At 41.3% G+C, this 19,270-nt stretch overlaps 1 long non-coding RNA gene across 1 annotated transcript in view; it reads left to right on the top strand.

The window, feature by feature from the left end:
* Positions 1-19,270, top strand: part of LOC128351101 (uncharacterized) — a 38,116-nt gene that overhangs the window by 12,616 nt on the left and 6,230 nt on the right. The window contains exon 2 of the long non-coding RNA XR_008319586.1: positions 18,517-18,692. This is a non-coding gene — a long non-coding RNA (uncharacterized LOC128351101). The remainder of the gene's footprint in view (positions 1-18,516; positions 18,693-19,270) is intronic.

A 19,270-nucleotide genomic window follows, 5' to 3' on the forward strand; every position in this document is an offset into this window, starting at 1 on the left:
TGAACAGGACGATGGGGGTGGGTCCCCTGGGCCCTTGAGGGAAGAAGGGCCCACTAACTGGATGACAGTTCTCTCTCTCCCTTCCATCTTCCTGACTTACTGCCACGCTGTTTGCTCTTGATATGACTCATCTTGGTTTCAAGCAAGACAAATCCAGTGTAAGAAGGAGGAGTGTCAGGCAGCATCCTTCCCTCCTCTTCTCCTCCTGACTGGCTGTCTAGTGCTCAGGTTCAGCCTACCCCTCCCTCAGCCGGGCTGGTGGGCTCATCAGCAAGGGAAATGTCACTGGACATCAGCCAGCCAGTCATGCCAATCCAATCAACTTTATTATGGCCATGGACCAGTGATGAAGAAAGGAGGATTGAGAGATGCTGCCTGACACTCCTCTCCCTGCTGCTCCCTCCGAAAAGAGCTGGAAAGATCCCTGTTAAAGGATCTTAGAGACCCTTTTTTGAATACTGCTTTCATCAAAAAAAGGTGGGGAGGAAGAAGAAAAGAGCAAGGGACCTGGAGGCGGGGAGTTCAGGAGCAGGGGCCCGTCATGCTTTATCCCAGGGCCTACTCCAACCTTGCTATGCCCTTTCAAGAAGCTATCTAGTTCAGCACCGTTTCCAACAGTGGTAAACCAGATGCTTCCAGAAAGCCCACAAGAATAAAGAAAGCAACCTTCCTTCTCTATTTAGCTCCCAAGAGTTGCTACCACAGCTAATAATTGCTGGTAGACTATCTCCCATGGAGTTGTCTTAATCCCATTTTAAATCCTTCTAAACCAATGGCCATCACCACAGCCTGTGGTAGCAAACGATTGTTAATGTTGGTGCTTTTTCTTGCACCTTTTCCAGGCTAGCAGCGTTCTTGTATTTTCAAGCCATAGTTTTCTCTAAACTGTTTTAAAGTACCTTACATCTCTGCGGGCCTCCTCTTGCAGTAAACTTGACATTAGAAGGATACCACCCTGAGCTCCTTGGAGGCAAAATGTGAGTGGGCTACAAATGTGCTTGATAAGTAAATACAAGACAAAAGAAAGCCCTGCTTTGCGTGCTGCATAATTAACTTCTGGAATTCACCGCAGCAAAATATGGCGATGGCCACCAGGTTTAAGAAAGGATTAGACAAGTCTTTGGAGGATAGATCCATTATCAGTTATTAACCATGATAGCGTAAATGAAGCCTCAGTGTTCAGAGACATTATGCTTTGAATCACAGCTGGTGGGGGCTACAACAATGAGGGAGAGCTGTTGCCTTTGTGCCCCTCATTCTAGCCAGCTATAGCTGGAATCGGGATGCAGAATTAGATCGATCATGTGCTCTTTAAATGTATACATATTGTGCATGTGCATGTATCCACTTATAGGGTAGAGGATGTGAAGGATGAGTCCTATTGTGAGTCTGGAACTGAGTCATAAAGTGGAAGGTTCTTAATTCCTAAGGGAAGTAGTTGGCTTTTGTAGAATCCAGAGGAAAGAGCTGTGGTATGAAAGGACAAGACAGTGGAGTTGAATCAGGAATATTAATGGTTTAATGAGACTGATATTATTTACAGAGAGGCAAGTGCAGTCTGCCTTCAGTGCTCTTGCTGCTGGCTGTTAGCTCCGCCTCTACTCCAGGACTGGAATAGAAGAAGTAACTAAAGCACCATTCAAAAGCTGGCCTGGATCAGTGAATGGATTAACCAAAAACACCACAGCTTTAACTGGACAGCAAGGTGCAGTTCCACAAAACCAGTTCAGAAGCTTGAATGAAAGGCCACTTATTCTGTTCACACCTGTTGTTTCTTTTTCAATCCGTGCATACTCCCCCCACCCCCTCATGGTCTATGTGTACACATATTATACTGATCATATACATTTGTTGTCTCAGATAGTAGATATTCTTCTCCCTGACATCTAGCTTTTTATGTGAACAAATTGCTTTAATGAAGGAGCATTAAGGTGTGAGAACCCCTACCTTCAGCATGGATTAGTGTAGTCCTAAGCAGCTTTACCACCTCATTGGTTGTTTGTGGGTGGGAGTTTTATAACCTGGGGTAGAATTATAAAATTTGAGGGAAATGGGCTTTGATAAGTTTTATAAAAGCAGGTTCACTACAAATTGAACATGTAGACTGAAGCTGACAGAGTCCTGCATTTCTCCCTGACTAGGCCTTGCCTGTAGATATAGACTTGGTAATTGCTAAACCTGAGCTGGAATTACTCCAGATTATGGGACATTAAAACTATTAAAAAACATGGATGCTTTTAGACAGCACTGGCTGTCATGAGGTCCTCAACCAAGTGCTTTTGTAGGCCTCCTTAGTGATGAGATGGTGTGGCTGTGCTGGTAGAGGACATCTTGGTTCCCCCGCCCTTATGCAATGCCTCATCCCCACTGCTGTGTCCTGATGCAATGGTGAGGGTGGATGTTTTATAGTTGTTTCTCTCATAAATACAAAGCAATCTTACATTTGGTTAACTAAGACTTTGTTCCAGAAACAACTCCATTTTCTCCTTCTCCTTTCCCTCCATTTTCTTTCTGACTCCCCCCCCCCGCTCCACACACACTTTCTACAGGATCCCCACTGGGACAAACTTATGACAAACAAAAGATAAAGGACTGCTAGACAGAATACAACAGTAGGGCATTGTATTATAGGCAAAGAAAGATGGCAGCCACAAGTGCCACCATCTTTTTTAACCAGGACCTCAGAGGTCTTCCATGAGCCCTTTGATGGTGATGGAACCCTGACCCATGCTCAGGTTTGCAAACTTCTGACATCAACCTGCTCTTGGACAAAACTTATGAACATTACACCCACAGTGATTGCTCTACCTCATAACTCCACTGTTCTTATGCAAGGCTAGCCAGTGGACAGAGATATTCCTTTCATCTATTTATCATGAATTAGAGGCCTTTTAGACATTCAGTTTGGTTAGAATGAACTTACATGGCAGGGAGACAGGATTGCAAGCAAAAAATATGCATGGACTGGAAAAGAATCTCCAAATGTGATCACATAACACTGGCTCTGAATTCAACAGAGCTTCTGAGCTGATTCTGTGGAGCCGCACCTTGTGCAGGACAGACAGCACAACTAGCATGCATTTAAGTGAAGGTCTGAGGAGAACCTATGCTCATGAAGCTGTGTGTGCATAGGGACTTCTGGATCCGATTAGGGAAAAATAGGAGTCCGGCCTTGAGACTTTCAAGTGAATATTGCAGAGAGAGTCCCCCAACTACACACACATGTCCATTCCAACCAAACTGAATGTCTGAAAAGTTCTATAATCTCCAGATCGTGCAGACATTTTGTCACACACTGCAGTGGGGGAGAATAATGAACTGCAAATGCTTCATACCGTGCAATGCTGGTGTGTTGGTGGATATTTTCAATTTTAGGAGTAAAAGCTTCCGTTAGCAACAGCCTGAAGTGGTGTCACAGTCTGTTATTCCCACAGCTGCATACCATAAACGAATAAAAGGCTGCATACACTAATGATGATTAATTGCATTTTTCTCATATCTTCATATCAATTAGCTGGAAATGTTCCTTTGTTTAAATAATTGTCTTTTGTAAATAAATGTGTAAACACTACTTAAAGCATATTTTTGGTCTAATGGCACTTATCTGAAAGTTAACAGATTCAAGATGTGATGTGCATTTTAATTGATTGAATGTACAATAAAATGTTGCATTGGGTGTTAATTTTTACAGTAAGCATATTAGAGCTTCAATCAAATTATACATGGTTTTAAACAATATGAATCTCTATCAGACCAACCAATTTCTCCATTGCCATGTTAGGGAAATAGTTTCAGTGCCAGCTGGGAGAATAGCTGAGGCAAGGATATTTTGTGTCACACCAGCTATAGCTCTTGGGTGTGGAAAAATGTCTAGTAAAATAACATTTTCGATATCCATCCTTTTCTAACATCAGCTGCTGTTAAAACACTATCTTTTGCCTTGCCCATGGCAATTGACAGCATATTGAGATGATGTATGGAGAACACTTACCCAGCCCTTAACAATCACAAAACTTTAGGGCAAGTTCACATGACTGTATGAAAGTTGGTTTGCTGGGCAACTTGAGGTTCCCAGTGAGTATCCTCTCCTGGCAGGTGAGTTGTGCCCACTCAAGTCTGTTCCCATTCCGCCGTATGGGGATTCTCCCAACGTCTTCTGCCAAACCTCAGTTCTTGGTGAAAGTTCAGATGAAAGGTGGGAGAGTCTCAGCAATGTGGCAGAGGAACTGCATTAGGGCAGGTTTGGATGAGACAATTCCCCCTGCCAGGATCGGGCACTCACCAGGAATCTCTGGTTCCTGGCTTACCAAATTTCAGATGGTCATGTGAACGTGCCTTAAGTGTACTGTGAGAAGAGAACGTTCATTGTTTCCCATATCTCCTCTGGAAGTCCATTACAAAAAAAAATTGACGCACATTAGAATGGGGGGGAAAGTTCTCTTTAGTGACCTTTTACTTAAAAGTAAAACTTTTCTAATCCAGCAAACCTTTGATTTAATTTAGTTGGACTATGCACTCTCTGCTCTTGATTCTGCTTATCTTTGTATTTTGTTACTGCTATTTTGTTATTTCCTTGTTTTTCTTTCTTTTTTAAAAACTGTAGTTGAAAGCCAGGGTGTCTCAGAAGACTGAGGAAAGGTGGAATGATAGTTATTGAAAAGAAATAAACACATATATTTCCTTTAAGCAAAATATGTATGTATGTGTGTATGTATGTATGTATGTATTTAATATCCCGCTCTTCCTCCAAGGATCCCAGAGTGGTGTATTACATACTTAGGTTTCTCCTCACAACAACCCTGTGAAGTAGGTTAGGCTGAGAGAGAAGTGACTGGCCCAGAGTCACCCAGCTAGTATCATGGCTGAATATATATTTATTACCATAAGGGAGCAGCAAAGAAAACCATTCATTTAAAGAATTTAACCTGTCAATCTTTAGTTATGTCTTCCCCTCACCCACCCTGACCTCAGAAAAACTAAATTCCAAATGGTAATCACATGCTATTTGACTAAAGCAGGCAGAACAGATGTGAATATATATATCTGGGACTATGCATACAAAATCCCTATCAATTTTCATTTTCCCCCTATGGTAACTTCTAGACTAATGATCCTTTCTTAACTTAGATCGGCCACTGAATTTTTAAAGCTTGTCAGAATGAAGTGGAATGCTCAATATATGTTTACATTTACAACAGGTTTTCCTTTGATATTTGACAAGGTTCTCATGTCATCTGGCCTTAACGAAGCTTCAGAACTTTTTCCTGGACCAATTTGTGGGATCTCAAGGATGCTGGGAATTGCTCTATGTTCAGACAGCATGCCCTTGGGACAACTCTTGAGGATTAACACCTGTTAGCTGGGCAGAACAATTCATTATAATATAAAAATAGTTTCCTGAAATAAGCGTCTTTAAACCCACCCACCCCCACAAAATTACAGGACAGAAATATACTTTTCCTCACTGATCTTTAATAGCCTGTGACCTGAAAACTATAGAACGTGTGAGAAGAGATCATGTACTTCAAACAGAAGCTCCCCCCCACCCTCTGTCCTGCTTTTTCTTTTCTTTTTTTCTTTTTTTGCAGGTAGTAACGGCTGCCTCTCTCTAGTAAATTTCATTACTTTGTGTCCTATTGAAGCATTTCAGTAATTGAGGAATATTAAAGAATCCCTCTTTCAAGTGCAGGATTTTAACTGACTATAACCTTGCTCTATCTTTTGAGATGCCTTGAATATCTCTTACAATACTGCCTTTAAAAAGTTTTAAAATTACAAGTGCTTTGTGATTATTATTTTTCTACACTCGGAGCTGTATATTAGGGAGATAAGCAAACTTCAAAGGGCTGAAATAGCAATGGGAGGATGGAATACGGCCACACATAAAGCTACTTTGCTCCTCCAAACCCCTTTAGTAGCCAGACAAGGTCACTGATCAGGGTAATTTGCAGGAAAAGTCAATTTCTCAAGTACCCAAAGCAGGTGTTTTGCCATTCTAGGACAATTTACTGAAACGAAATTGAGGAAGTTGAAAAAAGCAAAGGTCACTATTCAGAGGAAGAAGTGAGGAAAGCAAATCCCCCTGAATGTATTTTTAACTCTTTTCCAACCACAGCATATTTACAAACTTGGGACTGTTTCCACTTTAAAGAAAATCACCCTTGTGTAACTTTAGGAGATGTGCTTAACAAGAAAGAAGGCAGTGAGGCCGAAGAACATCCCCTGCACTGTGTAGGAAATGTATAGAAATGAAGCAGCAAAGCAGACAGCCACACAAGGCATTATTGTTGGAAGCACAATCCAGATGACAGGAGCCTCTTTTTCCAAGTGCTGTAGCTCATTGTTCCTGGAAGCTTTAGTTAAGTAAAAGCAGGAGTGAAGTCAACAGGGAGGAGAGAAAGGGTTAACATAGCAAAAGAAAGTACAGAAATAACAAACAAGCAGGGTGTGAATTATGGGAGAAAAGATATAGGTGCCCTTCATGAAATCCACAAGGCCTTCCCCTGGGCTTGCCTTCCCCAGTTGAGACAAATCATGAGACCTATTCAGACATTATGCTGTACGAGCATACAGATGTCTGTACACTCGTACACGTTCATGTGAATGCCTGTTCCGGTGAACATTTTAAAAGTGAACCTGGATACAAGCCCTTCAAATACATGGTACAGATAGATAATTCTGTACCTATGTACAGCATAGTATGTGAATGACACAGATCTGTACCTGTGTATACTGTACACTCTTCGCACGGGTGTTGAACATAACACATGAATGGTCCTGTGGTCCCCTATATCTTTAAAAACAATAGCTATGGTGGGGGGAACAAATATAAGTGTTCTTGCTAGCCCAGAGAAAAGATGCAGTCACAATGAATAATTCTGTTATATGTACAGCCTGGTTCAGCTGTCTCCATGTAGTTGTGTACTCACATAACACAACCAGATGGGGAAATCTGATAGAATGAATCAGACCATTAAACGTAGAGAGAGAGAGATAGAAATGAAGTGGCAAAGCAGAGAGAGAGAGAGAGAGAGAGAGAGAATATAAAATATGAAGGGTTATCTAATTTGTCTTTTTAAAGCAGCAAGGCAGAGATGGATCCTTCCCCCCACCCCTCTCTCCATCCCAGCAAGGAACGTTCCCTTGAAAATATCTGGGGAATTAAAATGCTATGTTTATCTAAGCTCGAATTATAAACTATCACAGCAGCTTTCGATCTTCATTTAGTGAGTGAACTGCCTGTCATGTCATGGTGATTTCTAAATATACTTGCTTATGTCATCTTTCTTGATATATTAGAAGAATATTTGGAAGAATTTCTGATTAGCACAATGATTTTTTTTTTAAGGCAAGTGTGGATATAGTCACTTTCCCACTGCCTGAAAAACTAATCCAGCTGTTAATTTTTTTGGCACCCATATCTTGCTCTCTTTTCATTGGTATCAGTTACATCAAAAGACTGGAAACAATCTAGACACCAAATACCCAATATTTTCAGACTGGTAAATCGGAAGATGAGTATGAAGGACTTGGCTTGATTAGTCAGACAAATAAACAAACAAAGTAAAACACACAAATAAAAGCCACCACACCTGCAAGAATGTTAGATATGTTAAAAGGGGTTGCATCCCTAGGCGAATTATGCCGGTTCACTTTTCATCACCAGTGGCCACATTACACATGCAGCTGGTGACATTACTTAGCCTCCAGCAAGGTCAGAGCATAGAGTAAAGTGCACAGAGAGAGGATTGTTTCTGTGTTTGGAGCAAAAACATGGCTAAATGTGAGCTAAACTCCAGCTGCAGCTTGGCCTGCTGCAGGACAATTCAGTCCACTGCTGGACAGACAGAAGTGCTGTTGGGAATTATCGCTTTTTGCTTCACTTGACTTCTTAGTTGGTGGAACTGAAGTTCCCTCTGCAGTTTTCTAGACTCTAAAAGGCCATTTTTCAGCATAACAGTTTGCCCCACCCGGAGGCCTTGCTCATTACACAGTGAGGGCATGAATGTGCACATCCCACTCCTGTTCCCAATGTGCTGCTCTCTCTTTGCAGAATCATTTGAAGATAGGTAATCTGTCCCTCACATACAATTTAAATGCTTCTTCAATGTAGTATTTAAAAAATGAGGGGCAGTTCAGATGAACTCTCCTATGCAATTATGCAGCTGCAGGACAATGTGCTGGAGGAGAAGGGATATTCATACTCATGGCCCTCACCACATGTGGACAGGGCCAGTCAGATCAGAGGTGCTCTTACCCCTGGACTTTGGGGCTAAAGTCCAGGGCCTCCATACCCCCTGGGGCCCCCCAAATCCTCTTTAGTCTGCCCTGGGTGGTGTGGTTGCCGCTGGCCAGCACTGCGCTGGGCATTCAAGGGTGATTGTGGCCTGTGCTGGGTGCTTTAGTGACAGAAAATGGGGGGAAGAAATGTGTGGGGTGGGAATATTTTAAGTTGCATCATGTTGAAATGTTTCTGCCACTGTACATTTGCATAAATATACCTGTTTTATATTCTTACATTCTTGTGAGTTCAATTGCTTTTTGTGCCCTCAAAAACCCATGTGTTAAAAATACTGTGTGTGTCACAATGTGTGTGTGCGTGTGTGGGTGTAGGGCTTAACTTGCAGGGCAAGGGGGCTCCAAATACCTTTAGGTCCAGGCTCCAAAATTACCTAGGTGCACCTCTGAATCAGATGTATTGTCCAAATTGGCTCCCTGAGTGGGGAGAATCAATCTACACATATGCTATGCTCAGCAGAATTTGCCCCCAATGCAAATGACTAAGGCACCATTGTCATCTGGCTTCTGCCTTTAATAGTGGCCTGGCAGGCAGAAAGAGGTGAAACTTCCCTATTAAAAATATTTCTGCCAGGCAGCGCTTAAATAAAGAATTGGGGGGGGGGCATCCTACTTAACTTTTGTTCAGTCCCCTTAGCTACTTTTTTTTTAGAATGTTACCCATGAGGGGGTCATGCTATAACTAAATTGGGAGGAGTTACAGGACGGACCTTTTGGATTTCATTAAGTCTCTCCCCCCACCCCAATCTTTTCCCTTACAGTTCAAACCTTTGTGCTGGGGAAAACTTCACCTGTGGGATTTCTAACTGTCATGCTTCCAATAATCCTCCTTTTAGGAATTTTGACATTGCAAGGGGCCAAGGTCATTTTTTTGAAAATGATGGGCCGGTGATGGAATTGTGCCATGAAGATAGGGGAAAGGACATTTAAAAATGAGATGAAAATTATGGAGAGCCTATGTTTAGCTTTAGTCTCAGGCAACTAGTTGAACATGGAAGCTGCAAGCCCCAGATCAGGATGTGCAAGACTGCACACTCATAACTGTTAAAATGAAGGGGGAAAAAGAAATAATTTGGAAATAAGGTAATTGAGTCTAGGACACCAAATTGGCAATATTCTAAGGCAGGTGCATTACTATTTAGTGTCTTCATGGACTAACAACATTAAACCTTATTGGTACTATAATACATCTCTGAACATTTTCTGTTAGAAATGTGAAGGTTTGTCCAGTTTATGAAAAGTTTAATAAAGGGTCTGGAAAATGATGATAATTTCAGTTTTTAAAAAGCTATAGCCATCATTGTTCACTTTCCCTCTTTATTGATGTAATTTAATTATCATATAGACACAAACATTTGTTCCACTGCTGGGTGCTTCACATCTGTTAGCTGAGATTTGATTAGGGCTACACAAATGTGCTAGATTAGTGCATCTCGTTGGTGGAATTCAAACCACCTGGATATTTTAGCAACATCAGTAAGAATAATTCTCTTTATCCAAATCAGTAAATCCAAGCTATATTAAAAAGAATTAATTAATGAGTACCAGATAGTCAAAACAAACACTCAACCAAGAATCATATTATCGAAGTTTTTGTGTGAGATACCTTTTCAGCTTATGTTTAGATGTCAAATTATATTACGAAAACTAAACAGTCCATTCAAATAATCTCTTAATGCAATAAGTCTCCACGCTATATACACTTATTTGGATTGCAAGGGCAATCAGCAGTGGCAAAACATTTAACTGTAGCAATAGTTTAAGCAATAAACAAGAACATTATGAGAACATTATAGGTTTTTTAGAAGTTCCCTTCCTTCCTTGGATACCTAGATACAGTCATTGAGAATTTAAGGATCCAGACAGGAATGTCCACACTTGAGAGCAGTCCTCCCCACATTCAGCTCTCAGCATTCATACCACTCAGAACATTCTCAAGCATCCTGAAATTAGCCAAATACATATTTGGCAAATGCATTCAGGCTTCTCTGTATAGAACTGCAGGTACTGGATACAGCAAAGTGAAATTTGAAGATGCAACACCTTTCTATGGCAAGGTCTACTTAAACAGCAGACAACTTGCTAAAACTGTTCCTGAACTGCAGCACTTTAAAGCTGTGCAGCAATCACATGACTAATGTTTCTCCCAATACACCTCCATAAACAGCTTTTTATACATAGAAAACGGATGCCAGGGCGAATGTTCTAGTTTAGCATGATAGGAACATAGGAAGCTGCCATATATTGAGTTGGACTTTTGGTCTATCTAGCTCAGTATTGTCTTCACAGACTGGCAGCGGCTGCTCCAAGGTTGCAGGCAAGAATCTCTCTCAGCCCTATCTTGGAGAAGCCAGGGAGGGAAATTGAAACCTTCTATTCTTCCCAGAGCGGCTCCGTCCCCTGAGGGGAAGATCTTCCAGTGCTCACACTTCTAGTCTCCCTTTCATATGCAACCAGGGTGGACCCTGCTTAGCTAAGGGGACAAGTCATGCTTGCTACCACAAGACCAGCTCTCCTCTCCTAATGATCCCTGATGTTAGTTTTCTGTGTGAGGTTATTTTTTACAGCTGGGGGAGGGAAGTGTTCAAACATTCAGCCCCTCTCGCGTTGTAGTCTGAAATGGAACCCTCTAGTTAGAGTTTACCCCTTGTTCATTATATGTGTAGACCAAACTGAGTCACGGCATGGAATCATGCCACTCAAAACTAATGAAGCTGAAGATGGGAGGAGCTTGGATGAGCAAGTTTTACTGCAAAACTCAGCGCGGTGAGTTACTGGGGTAGCAGCCAATCTTGAATATTCTATCAACAGGATGTAGTATGTTGGAGGATTAGGGGCAGTATTCTCTCTAATTTTTTTCATCTATGTGAGGAATGGATTTTGCTTCGGGTGGTAGTATCAAGGCAGTGTGTGCATATGTGCCTTCAGAGTGGGGCCTTCCTGATTCAACCTGAGCAGGATCTAAAATTAACTGAGCGGACATAAAAATTTGTGAGCATGTGTGCACATGCATGCCTTTGAGGGAACACTGGTGAGGGGTTTAGGGGTTAAGGCTGATATGGGGGGAGGGACTTGAGGGAGGAAGGGGAGTTACACATTTGATAGAGAAGCAACGACAACAACATATATTTATATACCCCTTCTCTACAAAAGCTTCCAAAGCGGTTTACGTAGAGAAACAATAAACAAATAAGATGGAACCCTGTCCCCAAAGGGCTCATAATTTAAAAAGTATCATGATAGACACCAGCAGCAGTCACTGGAGGTATTGTGCTGGGGATGGATAGGGCCAATTACTCTCCCCCTGCTAAATAAAGAGAATCACCATGTTTAAAAGGTGCCTCTTTGCCCAGTTAGCATCAAGGTCTTTTATATGAATAAAGCAACTGTGTTGAGAGAATCCCAAGAATCTTGGCTTTCACTAACATTGCAGTGGATACTAGAAGCTTGAAGACACTGGCTGCTTGATGTTGTCAAGTTAGCTAGTTAGCTTTATTCAGTATATATGCATAACCACAATTGCTAGGTTTTCAAGAACCATTGATGAGTGGCACATGATGAAAACATACCTGCTTCTTCAATCTTATAACTTTAAGCAATTATTGTTTAAGGCTGGAGAACTATTACACTGAAGTGCAACCTAACAGTGGTCACTTCTATTCCATCTCTTCCAGACTGAAGCACTCTTTAACACTATCATAAACGCCATTTCAAAATAGCTGTTTAAATGTGCTATTGATCAAAATAACTGGTTTGAACAGTCTGTCCTGTATTGTGACTGTCAAATATCATAAAATTCAGGATAGGAAAATGGCTGCGACTGACTTTAAATTGAGCTTAACGTCTTAAAGAAAAAGACTTAAAGAATAAGGCCATGCACATGAGCAGCAAAACCCAAGCTAGGGCAGCACCACCAGGATCAAGCCTGATCTCAATGCTGCTCTCACGGATAGCCCAACTTTCAACCCTGGTAAGTGTGAGTGTGCCCTTAACTCCATCACTGGGGTCGTGTGTATGCTTGGGCTGCCTAGAGCACCTGTCTCATGGGAGTATCCCCCATCACTCACCACAGGGTGCATTGTGGGCTATATGGAGGCCAAGATGCATCATCATGGCCTCCGGACATCTGCATTGCTGGGAGGAGCATGGAGCAGCATGGGAGTGCAAGCCACGCTCTCAGCAGCATTTGTTCGTCGTCTGGGGGGTGGGTGGGAAGGTGCATTGGACTCTGCCTTCTCCTCCACCCACCAACCTGCATGATTGTGTGAATAGCCTGAACAAATTAACCAATTTATTTGGCTATTGTAAGTGAAAGTTGTATATTAGAAGGCTCCATCTGTCAACTGTAGTAATACCAGTCTGACAAGTCATCACAAGAATAAGCATGCTTAAAAGCTTCCTCAAGCTACATAATTAATTATGCTATTTAATTATTTACACAATAATTAAATTACCTCTCACAACAGAACAAATGAACAGTGGGGACAATGCATATTAATCTTTATTTAAAGAATTCTCCAAAGTGGCTCTCCTATGGGAATAGAAAAGAACACATTTCTAAGGATTTGTTGTGTGATATCTAGTTTAACTCTCTGTGGTTATGATTTGAGTGCAGATAACTAGGACCCTAATGACACATTACATCACCTGGAAACAAAAAAACAAACTACAAAGGGCTTCTGATATTTAATGATGGTTGAGAGCTGAGAGAAATCCTACTCAGCATGGGCACCAGCAACGATATTCTCTTGGAGCACAATTCATAGGAACATAGGAAGATGCCTTATACGGAGTCAAGCCATTGGTTCATCTAGCTCAGTATTGTCTACACTGACTGGCAGTGGCTCTCCAAGGTTTCAAGCATCAGTCTCTTCAAGCCCTACCTGTAGATGCCAGGGCTCTTCTGCATGTAAGCAGGTGCTGTACCACTGAGCTATGGCACTATACCCTAAGGGGAATATCTTACAGTAGGCAGCGCTCACATGTTTCCACCCATCCAAATGCAAACCAGGGCACAATTCATACTTTCTACCACAAAGCTAGGAATCTCCCCACTCAATTCAATTGTACTGGTGACTGGTTTCAACCACTGGTACCTAAGTCCTTTACCTATTAGATGTTACAGTCATTTGATGGCAGTGGCATACAGGCAGTGGCAATGGCTACTCAAGGACTGTCATTCAAATAGGATGTTTAAGTATACCCCACTGCCGCATACACATGTGCACTTGGATTTCAAACAAAGGCACCTCTGTTACCAGAAATGCCCCATAGCGCTGGATAAATGCTCCAAAAGTGCTTTTGGCTTAGCATGGGGAATTAGCTTGGCTAGAGGGAGCAGTTTGATTCCAGTATCAAATTTGAGCAAGTTTGGTGTCTTGGAAAAGAGGAGGAGGAGGAAATACAGTTCAAAGATTTTAAGGGTATATGGGGGTACAGAATGTAAGAGTCCAGTTAATCAAGGCAATAAATCTATTTATCTATAAATCTATTCTACCCTTGGGGCATGTTGCCCGGGCCCCATGCTTTGCTCATGCTGAGCGACCAGCTGTGGGTCTTGCCAAACTGAGGCAGGTGAAAAGTTCACCATCAGGACTACAGTCCCAACTCAGGCTGTATAGCCATCCAAAGTAGTATAGACAGAAGGGTGCTCTCTGCGCTACTCTCAGATTGAGCTGTCTGACAACAACTTTCACTCTCAAAGTATTTATGGCAGTGACACTGGCCTTTTGGGACAGGAGACAGAGAATATTATTGAGAGTCATAAATCTAAGTTATAGCAATGGCAAGTCTGTTGTGTGATGTGTCAGTCTGCATCAGTATATTTTTATATTTTATTTAAAATATTTCTATACTGCCCAAAACATGCATCACTGGGCAGTTTTCTTGTTATTGCAGATTTTGGGGTGGTGAGAATGGAAGTCAGAACAGTGTAAATAGCCAAATGGGTGAATTGTCTGCATTAAAAAAGCTTCATGTTTGAATTGTCATTGGGTGACATGAATGCTCCATCTCATGAACATATACAAATCACCACGTGATGCACTAGTCCAGGGATTTTCAACATTGGGTCCCCAAATGTTGTTGGACTTTAGCTCCCATAATCCCTAACCAAAGGCCACTGGGGCTGGGGATTATGGGATCTGAAGTCCAATAATATCTGAGGGCCCAACTTTGAGAAACCCTGCACTAATCAACAAGTGGTGAGCATACATGTATGAAATGACCTTTAGGAGTCATCAGTAACATAAGTGCAAAAGTTGCTGAGATTCTGATCTTCCACTCTGGCCTGAGCTAAAACTTCATGGATGTTGTTTTCTGTTGATAAGTCATTGAAGAGACCATACAGAAAAACTCAATAAGGAGGACAGTACAATACATATAGTTTCCTTGGTTCTTCAATGAGCCACAGTGTCAATTAAATTATCATATGAAAGACCCACAAACATTACAATGCACATAAATCTATGGCCTGCCTCAAAGCAGACAGCTAATCAGAGCAGTAACTTTATATGTGGAATTATATGAGCCACATACAAAACCTTTGTGAAATACTAGTTCCCAAATAACTTGAGATCAAAGGCAAAAAGAACTGATTAATACTTCTAGTCTTGTTAAAAGGCAAAACTATTTCAGACGTGTGCCTTTCACTAAGCTATTGGAATAAGACACAAACAAGTGATTTCATTTGTTGGAGGGCTCACATTGTAGGCAGCTGCTGGTCATAATTCACTGGGGTTATTTAATGTTAAAAAGATAATTTCCCCAACTTTTAACTGAAGAATAACAACCACAGAATGGAATGAAAAGGACCACATGACATTCTTCGATAAGAAAATGTAGATTGGTCCACAGCATTTGCCAAATGTGCCACGTGCTAATCAACTTGCATCTGATACTGGCTACACCCCTTCATAGAAGACAGAGACCTAGCCACTATAGTTGATTACCTGTGATAATCTAGATAGAACAAGAGTCTGAATAAGGATTTTAGCAGAATCAGTAGCTAAGAAAGGCTGCATTCTAGAAATATTGGCTGACATCCTCATTAACTGTGCACATGTACAGTGGGGGGGGGGGGAAACACCATGCACACACCACTAGTGGCCCTAATTTCAAAGCATAGATGTTCACGCAAGTAGAGAAGTGATATTCAACTATTTTCCTCCCTCCCACAAAACGCTCCGTGCATCTCAGAAGTTGGTCTCTGAGGGTTACATAACCCTCAGGGACCTATTTCTGGGTCATATTGGAACACTTCGGGGGGCGGGAATTGGCAAACATTGAAATCACATTTGTATCATCACAAAATTTGTCAGTTTTATTTGTTCATTCATTCCACATTGATTTCAATGACAGAACCAGCTGTTGTTTTCCTGTTTTACTTCAGTATTTTCTGTCAAACTGGCATGAAATTCCAGGCGTTCTAGGACCCCTCCAAAGAAATCAGAGCTGTCAAATTTCATGCAGAGAGGATAAAGGGGTTCCATGGTAGAGATCACCAAAATAAGCATACAGACACAACCTATCTAAATTAATGATAAATAGAAATAAAAATTATAGACATGGTGAAGAGGCACACAGGTGGGCAGATCTGTATAGCACACAATATTTTCATTTGTCCTGAAGTTTCTGTGTATGTGATACTCGCGAAGTGGCATGAGGAGCAAGTTCTTTGGAAAGATCTCTGGCAGGTTGTGAATAATGCCATGAAAGAGAACAAGGAATAACTGGTGATAGAGCAGTTGTTTGAAAAGTAGATTTCCAATGAACTGCTAACTGCTTTGACCACCCTGCTAACGAAGGAAAGCCCCAGGCCAAACACCTAAGGCAGTTGCATGTTTTAGGCAGCAATATTAAAATGCAAAGTATGCAAGGACTGGGCAGTGGTGCAGTGTTTCAGTTCTTTGAAAAGTAGATTTCAAAGGAACTACTTCAGGGAATGCAAAAACATCCCTAAATGCAAGCTCACAATATATACAGAGAGATATGTGATACACATTTCAAAGATACACATATCAGGCAGTACAGAAATATGATAGATAGATAGATAGATAGATAGATAGATAGATAGATAGATAGATAGATAGATAGGTTGGAAAAGGAGATGCAAGTTGTGGTGGTGCAGTGATTCAGTTCTGTGCAGAATGAATTTCAAATCTGAATTATATATTGCCTTTATAGCCCACCTTTCTTCCATAGTTTCTGCTGTTTAGTCTGCACAGTATTTGAAAGTTAAGACCATAAATCACCGCAGTTGTCTTTTGGACTGTTTTTTAAACCATTGAACTTGAGAGTGGTTGAGAAAACTTGATAATAATTTGGTCAGACAGAAATCCAGTTGTCCTGCCAGTTTGTGGTTCATTATGGTAAGCTTCTATCTGTAATTTACTCCTAGCCACAATGGAAAAGAGAATTTATCTCCAATGTGTGTTGCATTACATAGGGTTACATGTCGTGTGGTACCATGACACACTGTAGTTTTGCATAGCCAGATAAAATGCAACACATTTTTTCAATGTATTTGCACAGAATGTGGCAGCATGTTTTGATTCAGGACTTAAAAGTCCTGAATCAGCAAGACTCACTCAAGTAGTTCTCAAGTTGCCGGTTCCACATTTTGAAAGAAAGGAATCCTAGGGAGCCCTGGTGCCTGCACTGCTGAATGACTTGGACTTGGAGGTGTTAAAAATAATAATAAGGAGTTCCTTATGTTCTTTGGAGTTGTAAGATTCTGAGATAAAGCTAGGTCAGCTTACAAACCAAATCACTGATGCAAACCATTGGTTTTCTGGATACAGTCAAATGTATGATGTGGAAGTCGGTATCAAGATCTGTGGACTCCAGGTGAGACAATTGACCTTGGGAGGTCTATTAAAATGTGCTGTCAAGTCAATTTCGACTCCTGGCACCCACAGAGTCCTGTAGTTTTCTTTTGGTAGAATACAGGAGGGGTTTATCATTGCCTCCTCCCGCATAGTATGATATGATGCTTTTCAGCATCTTCCTATATCGCTGCTGCTCGATATAGTACCAGCGGGGATTATTTCGAACGAACAACCTTCTGCTTGTTAGTCAAGCATTTCTCTGCTGCGCCATTAGGTACCTTGGGACCAACGGTTAAATATGGTCATGTGCATCATCACATAGTATTGCAAACCACCTCTGTCAAGATGTAAGCTTTCTTGCAATGGGAGTTACCTTCCCTGTGGCCCCCAGCCCTTGTAGTGTGGCAGATATGGAGGAAAGTGGGTTCAGCCACCATGGTCCTTCTCCACTTGATGGTTGAAACTAGCTAATATAGGGGCTTGTAAAATTTCCAGTGAGAGGCCATTCCACAAACTAAGTGCCACTGGAGAAAGCGTCCCATCCCAAGTCACTGCGTTGTACGTGGGGCTGCCTTTGAAAACGGTCCAGGACCTGCAGTTGATACAAAATAGGCTGCAAGATTATTAACTGGGAATGGGTGTTTCAATCATATCGTGCCAGTGTTTGTCAGCTGCACTGGCTCCCAGTCCATTTCTGGGCCCAATTCCAAGTGCTTGTTTTAACCTTTAAAGTCCTAAATGGCTTGGCACTGGGTTATCTGAGAGAGCACCTTGCCCCATATGTCCTGACTTGGACCTTAAGATCTTCAGAGGCCCTGTTCTGAGTGCACCTACCAAACAAGGTGGGTGGGTGGCTACTAGGGAGAAGGTGTTTTCGATGGTTGCACCCCGTTTATGAGATAGCCTCCCAAGTGAGGTTTTCCTGGTATCATCACTTTGATTTTAGATGCCAGGTAAAAGACCTTTTTGTTTACTCAGGCCTTTTAAATTTGATTTTTAAATTTGATTCTTAAAGCTGACTTTTAAAAAGTTTTTTAATTGTTTTGTAATGTATTTTGTATCTTTTTAACTGTGTTGTGATTTACCTGATGTTTTAATGATTACCTGTGATAATCTAGATAGAACAAGAGTCTGAATAAGGATTTTAGCAGAATCAGTAGCTAAGAAAGGCTGCATTCTAGAAATATTGGCTGACATCCTCATTAATGGTGGTGTTGTGAACAGCCCAGAGAACATTTTGTTATAGGGTGTCTAACAAATAAAGTTGTTGTTGTTGTTGTTACTGGTAAGTACATGAACCTCTATGTGTGTGTATAAAACCAAGTGTGTCTATGTGTCCAGTGTAAACATCAATGGGTCTGTGTCTCTTACCTTGATTTCTACCCTAAAGCAAAAGAGGAAGAGGAAGAAGAAGATGAACCACTTCTGCAATAGATGCTTGAGAAGGCTCAAAAAGCTCAATGAGGTAGAATGTGAAGTAGAAAATAACAAAAAAGAGACTGAAAACCACTAAGTGTAAGATTCTGCTGTGACAATCTATTACCTTATTGCTGACTGCTAACAAAGGTATGTAGATAGATATGGAGTCTCTGCCAGCTCCCGTTTGTGAAAGGATTTGGGATTTCTGGGAGGGGCCACAAGGCATGTCTAAAAGTATAAGGGGCAAAGCTAGACCCCCAGAACAGTACTTCCAGTGACTGTTGCTGGTGTGTGTCTTATGTTTCTTTTTAGAATGTGAGCCCTTTGGGGGACAGGGAGCCATCTTATTTGTTTGTTATTTCTCTTTGTAAACCGCCCTGAGCCATTTTTGGAGGGGCGGTATAGAAATCGAATTAATAATAATAATAATAATAATAATAATAATAATAATAATAATGATAATAGACCTCCACCCCAGAACTAAAAACCCAAAGAAGCAGAAAGCACATATGCTTTGCAGCTACAGAATATAGCACTCAAATGAAGGTTCATAGAGTAACAGAATGAGAGGGTGTTAGAGCTGCAATGGAACTTGGAAGCCTTCTAGTTCAACCCCCTACTCAGAGATTGACTCCTTCTGTCAATCAATAGGGCACAGCAAATAATATTGCGACTTTGGAGGGAGAAGGGAGAGAGAAAAAATTGGGAGTAATAATATAATACAT

Source organism: Hemicordylus capensis, chromosome 3, assembly GCF_027244095.1.
Source record: "Hemicordylus capensis ecotype Gifberg chromosome 3, rHemCap1.1.pri, whole genome shotgun sequence".
NCBI classification, from domain to species: Eukaryota; Metazoa; Chordata; class Lepidosauria; order Squamata; family Cordylidae; genus Hemicordylus; species Hemicordylus capensis.